We start from the raw sequence: 7,133 nt of genomic DNA, 5'->3' as shown, positions 1-7,133 counted from the left end.
TTATTCACAAGAAAAATCATACTCCAATTGTTATATGCAGATAAATTAAGACATCGCATACATAGATATGTGTTATTCTACATATATAAATACATGAAATTTTTTGCAGATAATTAAGACATCGAATATATATATAGATATACGTTATTCTACATATATAAATACATGAAATTTCGAAATGGAGATCTCAAATGAGTAACCAAAAACAAAAAAAAAAAACAACTTTAACATCACAAGGCATAGCTTAATAACATAATTTTAAATCGAGACAAATGAAAACAAAAGCTATTACAATTAATATCGTAGAAACTCCGAATAAATCCCACTTAACTCTATTGAGCTTTTATTAAATTTCGATTAATATGACTAGGAATATATTTGTACAACCACACCTTTCTACACATATATTAATCTACTAGTCTAAGTACCCGTGTAATACACGGGTGGCTAAACAACAAAAAAATTATACTTTAATACGTAAATACTTTATTACAGGTACGTTCGAATATTATGATAAATCATAAAAAGCACGTGAAATAATGAAAATGCATGATAAACATAAAAATTTCACAAGTCATTGAAGATCTCTTTATATACAACATTCATTGTTTTATTTGTAGGTCTGCCTTCGTTGTCAAGTATTAGTAGCTTGATTCCATCTCGTCTTGTAACCCTCGATAATGCTCCGTACAATTGACTATGTGTGAAAACTAGTTGTCTCAAGTACAAATCAACCTTAGATTGCGACTGGCCCTGGCTTTTATTGATCGTCGTCGCAAAATATAAGATGTTACCCAAAACCCGAGAAACAAAGCAGATATATTTCAAGAATCGTAACCCAACCTGCCAATTCCACATAATTATCCTCAGTTGAGTTCAAATGTAACATGTTACTTGTGCTATATATACAACAAGTAAAAAAAGATACGGTATTTATAATACCCTGTTAACAATATATTTAGGGTAAATTACAATTTTCGTCCTTTATGTTTGTATCAGATTGCAATGGATAGCCTTTAACTTCAATAATTACAGTCACAGTCCTTTATTTGTAAAACCCATTACAATCTAAGTCCTTTGACCCTAACCAAGTTAATTTTTGTAGTTAAATCAAGTCACATAAATCGCACATGAGGGCAAATTAGTCCTTTCACCTTTTTAGTACAAAAATTAAAAAATAAAATAATAAACACCAAACTTTTCTCAGATCTGTGACCCATCACCTTCACCCCCTCCATATCTTGACCTGAGACCTAACCACCACCACCACTCTGCCACCACCACCACCACCAGATCTGCCGCCATCACCACCCCCATCACCTTCACCCTCTCCATCTCTTGAGTCGAAAGGAATTCCTGCATAGCCTGCAGCACAAGCGATTCGTCCCGAATTTGGGTCCCCGCCATAGATTGCAGCCTGATTATAAAACATATGTATCATTCATTAACCAAATAGATTTAAAAAGGTAAAACAATTAATTGTATCGAAGAAATAAAAGCCCCTATTTCAAATCATAATCATGAATCATGATGATGGAAAGAGAATCCAAATACACTTTCCATGATCAAATGTATGTGTTCTATTTTCAAATGGGAATCATGAGCAGAATAAAACTGATGAACTTGATTAACGATTTCGATCCAACTGCAACCCGGTATCTTATTAGCCTTTTGCTCCTTTAATGTTTTCCATACTGTTCTTGCCTTGTCCCATTCCCCTATTGCTCCATAAATATTCGCTAACATTACACTGTACCCACCGTTGTTCGCCTTAAGTTTGATTAGTTTCTTGACTGCGATTTCAGCCAAATCCATTCGACCATAAATTTTTCAGTTGTTCAAAAATGAACCCCATACAACTATTGCTGAATCGCTTTAACATAAACCATTTGCAATACAAGAATTAGGACCAAGCCTGTTTATAAGAATATAATCGTGGGTCGATTTCCCAAGCTGTAACATCCCCGTGTGGCCAAACGGTGACGACTGTGTTGGTTGTTACGGAGGTTGAGGTGGGGTGGTGGTTTCCCGAGAGAGAAAGAGAAGAGAGTTATGAGAAGAGAAAGAGAAGAGACACACCGGCGACATTGTGGGGGTGGCGCTGCCGCCGTGGCTCCGCCACAAGGGTGGTGGTGGCTGGCTGTTTTCTGGAGAGAAGGTGACATGAGAGATACGAAAGAGAAAGGGATAAGGGTTTGATTGTGTGTGGCTGTGAATATGAAAGAAAAAAAAATATTTTATTTATAGAAGTAAAATTACTAACATACCCTTATGTGTAAGTCATATATCATACTTAACTGAAAATTTTAATCTGGTTTGTGCTAAAGGACCTAGAGTGTAATGAGTTTTCTAAATAAAGGACTGTGACTGTAATTATTAAAGTTAAAGGTCATCCATTGCAATCCGATACAAACATAAAGGACGAAAAGTGTAATTTATCCATATATTTATTGACAATATGTTTAGCAAAAGTTTCAAACAAAGATTTTTCAATACCTTAACAAAAACTTCAAGACAACCGGGGGCGGAGCTTTTAAGGGACCAATGAGCTTCAACTATGAAAAGATACAGTGTGTAGGAATTAATGGACCAATGAGCTTCAACTATGAAAAGAGCATGTTTATTATCGCTCTAAGAAAATAGCAAAAGTGCAAAACTGATTTTGAGATCCTCTATATGCATCTAAAGAAATTAGTGAACCAGTTAGCTCCAACTATGTAAATATCATGTTAAGCTAAAGAAATTAAGTATGATAGTGGCGTGTACCTATTGGCTTCTGAAACCGAAAGTCCCCATAGAGCACCAACTGCTCTCTCCTGAAGACGCGGAGAGGCATATACACACAATTGTGCAAGAGCCACCTGAAATGAGACCATAAAATAACAATAATAATAACAACAACAATAATAATAACCACTTAATGCAAAAGATGTTAACTATCAGACTACGTCCGAGAATATTAAAAAGAAATTATTTTGTTTTGCTAGTTTAACGTTTATTATTTATGGATCAAAGTCATGTTGTAACGTAATAATAAGCTAACTCTTAGATGTCATATTCATCGAAAAGACTAAATGAATAAAGTGTAGGATTTTGCATATGATGTTCATATACATCTGCAGTGTGTGATAAACCAAGGTACTAGAATTTTAAGTCAAAAGATAAAAAAAAGTCATACCAAGGCTTCAACACCGCCATGTAACGCAATCCGTTCTCGGTTTCTGGCATCATTCGATAAATGCCAAAATGCAGTAGCTGCTTCTTGCCTGGTACAAAACAAATTAATCAAGTTTAAGCAACAAGACATTATAAATAAACATATTTTTTTTGTTAACCATATAATAGAAAAATGACCTGACAGCATCATGTTGAGAACGAATAAGTAGAATGAGTACATCAATAACTCCATCTTCTTGTCCGACCATAACATTGTTAGCGTTGCTATCACCATGACCCGTTAAATTAGCCAACGTCGCTTATACCATAATAACCACAATATTAGATACGATATTTATTGACATTTCTTTGACTTTACCCACTAATATCCCTTAAATCGTTGAAGAACAACCACACCTTTCTACACATATATTAATCTATTTTAGACTTGTAACATTATATCATCAGTTTAGATGCTTTAAAAAAGAAGTAATGGAAACAGCTACGGTTGTTAATTTTGCGAATGAACAAAGTGAGGTCGTTAATTTTGTGACTTAAACAAGTATGGTTTTTTTTTTTTAATTTTATGATAGGCCTTGACTATCCCGATTTTTTTATTTTTATTATTTTGCAATAACGACTTTCTAAAGTAGTTTGAATGACTTCAGATTTTACCTTTCTCATTTGAGATCCTTGAAACGCTATGAACGATCAACATGCTATAGTCTCCACCAGAATGATTAGACAAATCCATTTGTGATGTGAGATGAATGAATAACACCAAACCTAACATTTAAAACTAACAAAACAAGCAAATAACAAAAAACCCTTAGAACTACACGACAAATAAGGAACAAAAATATGTGAAAATTCTTCTTCATTTGTTTATAGATCTAAGCTAGAACATGCTTGTAGAAAATCAAAACTCCTATAAATGTATTTGGTAAGGAATTTCTTCATTTTGAAAACCGATCTGAGTTAGTACGCATATATGTTACATTAACACCAACAAAATCAAAGCATGTACGTCTTTAAAATTAGTTAAATCAAAAATTCCCAGATTGGTACTTTGAAAACAAGCAATGATTTTTAAAAATGTAAAGTAAGATTATGAGGTAAATCAAATTAGATAAAATGAAAATCAAAGCTCTTACATTGGTACTGAATAAGAGATGTCGTCTTTATGGCCAGGGATGTCGATGGATGAGAGAAGAAAGGGTGCGGCGGTGATTATGATGGAAATAGAATTAGACTCGTTTAAATAGAAAGTGTGAAGTTACCCTAATCCGAATTTTACTATAATCACCCTCTGCATTTTAAGAGCTTTCAAAATGGACCCGGCTTTTACAAAAATATCATTTGATCTATCTTGATACAAATAAAGTTATCCTTTTACTAGTTTATTAGAATTTTTGGTCTTTAGTTATATAGCGAATTTCACTTTTGGTCTTCATAATAACAAATAACATAGTTGATCCTTTATGTTCATATATTGTGACAGTTTATGTCTTTTCATTTAACGGACGTTAACTTTGTGTGTTAATTCTGGTCACGTGTCTTGCACATTAGGGCAAATCGGATTTTTTACCCTTTAAATGAAAAGAGTAAATTATGTATTTAGCCCATGTGGTTAACTCACTTTAACCTTATTATCTTAAAAAGGAATCTTTTGACATTTCAACCCCCAACGTCAATTTTTCTATCCTTTTTGGCCCCTAGAAGTGATGCGGGCCCAAGTGTGGAAGAGCGGGCTATCTTGTATTTGGAGGCCCAAGATCGTGTAACAAAAGGGGCTTCACTAAAATGGCTCTAACTTGGGCTACGGGGGTCCGTTTTGGGCATGTCACTATCTACAACCATAGAACAAATCGGGACATATATGCCACTGCTGCCACTTGGCACCGGCTATTAGGTTTGGCGATCAAATAGGTTTCAGTGAAAAGAGAGGTTTGGGTCAACCCGACACCAAAAACAGGTTTAGGTCCACTAACACGACCCATTTAAAAACAGGTCGGGTTGGCTTGACCAGTATAAAAATGGGTTGACCCATTAGAAAAATATCTTTTATACTTTTGTTTTTGTTTTTTCCGTTTCTATTTTACATGGTTAGTTATAATCACATTTATTTTGACACATTATATTATTTATTTGTCACACACATACTCATCATTAAACATATTGTCGATAAGCCGCTTAAAACCTAACAACTCATTTATAAATTGTCAACTTATATGACTCATTTAAAAACATGGGTTAAACGGGTCGGGTTAGGGTTAACATCTTTGACCTGAATAATATGAGCCGTGTTTGGGTTGAACATTTTAACCCACCAACCCATCAACCCGACACGATTGACACCCCTAGGTTTCACCGTTAACTACCACCGTCGTTACTAGGACTCCAAAACTATCGTCATCGATCTCTTCCATCACCAGTCGGCCCTTTAATTGACCTAACCCACCACAGTTGTAGGCTCAAATTGGAAGGAAATGAAAAAGGAACACAACTACAACTACGTCAAAAAAGGCTTATGGTCACACAAAAAAAGTGTGACCATACACCTTTCGCCACACTTTTTTTCCAGCTCAAATGTGACCAAAGGTCGAGTCATCATAAGCATCATACAGTCACATTCACGTTTAGTGGCTTTAGCAACTTAAAAGTGTGGCTAAAGGGTACCACTATTTTTTGCTAGAATCAAACATTATGTACAATAAATGTGGCTAAAGAGTTGCAACAGCCACATGAATTTATTGTAAGTGCGGTCCTTTCTATTATATAGTCACATAAAAGTTTGTTTTAGCCACATCAATTTAAAAAAAATGTGGCAAAAAGAGTTGTTGTAATCAAGCATTCCATCCATTAAGTGTGACTAAATGGTAGCAATAGCCACATGAACTCACGGTAGGTGTGGCTGTTTTATTATTTAGTCACATGAGTTTACTATAAATGTGGCTAAAAACTATTTCTAGACACACAAAACAACTTTGTACTTTTAAATGTGACTATTGTCTAACATTTACTCACAAATAAAGTTTTCTAATTTTAAATGTCGCTATTGTTTAACCTTTTGTCACGCATGTTTTGTAAAGCCACATGAAGTTATGTGTATGGCTAACATTTTGTTACATATATTTTACTTTTCTCGTGATGTTTGCTATCATCCCGTCACATAAAAAAACAAAGTAATGATAATGTGGATAATGATTATGTAGGAACGGGATTAGGAGAAAACGGCAAAAAGTGTGAGAACGGTGAGAATGCATCCTGGCCCAACACGTGGCGCGAGACATGATAGCGGGGTCCGAGGGGTTTTTTTGTCTTTTTAATATTCTTCTCCTTTCCCGATTTTCGCGTTTGACATGCTGCTTTATTTTTTGCGTGCAAGATAGTTTTGGCATTATCTAGAATCATTAATTACTTGGCGTTTTACTGTTTTACTCAGATTTCTTCTCGTTGAATTAATTCTTTTTGTGTCACATAGTTAATTTTTTTGGCGTTATGGGTTTTTCCATGTCATTTTTTTTTGGCGTTTTGGGTCTTTTTGTTAGTAATTAATTAGCATAGATTAATATTTTATAAGATTACAATAATACGAAATCAAAATAAACTAATAGTCTTCCATGGGTGGGTTTACATCATATATGTACCCATCGCTTTGTTCATCACTTTCTTCAGATTCATCATCGTCAAATTTTAGATTCATCATCATCAAATTTTAGATTTAGCTCTTCTCTTCTTTGTTGCATCCTATTCTTGAATATCACTGCATCCTTGGATTTTGGATCGTTTAAAGGTGCTGAATCACAGAGTTGTTCAATGATAGATAGCAACCCTGTCTACAACATTTCTTCCATTCGTAATGAATATTGCACCCTGTTTTTATAAGTTACTTCAAGCGTTCCTTCTTCCCCATGCATCATCCAACTGCTAAGTTTTGGCAGAGGAGTATCGTCAATATCATCATCATCTTCATC

This window comes from Helianthus annuus, chromosome 2 (assembly GCF_002127325.2).
Source record: "Helianthus annuus cultivar XRQ/B chromosome 2, HanXRQr2.0-SUNRISE, whole genome shotgun sequence".
Lineage (NCBI taxonomy): Eukaryota > Viridiplantae > Streptophyta > Magnoliopsida > Asterales > Asteraceae > Helianthus > Helianthus annuus.
Note: the sequence above shows the minus strand (reverse complement) of the source record.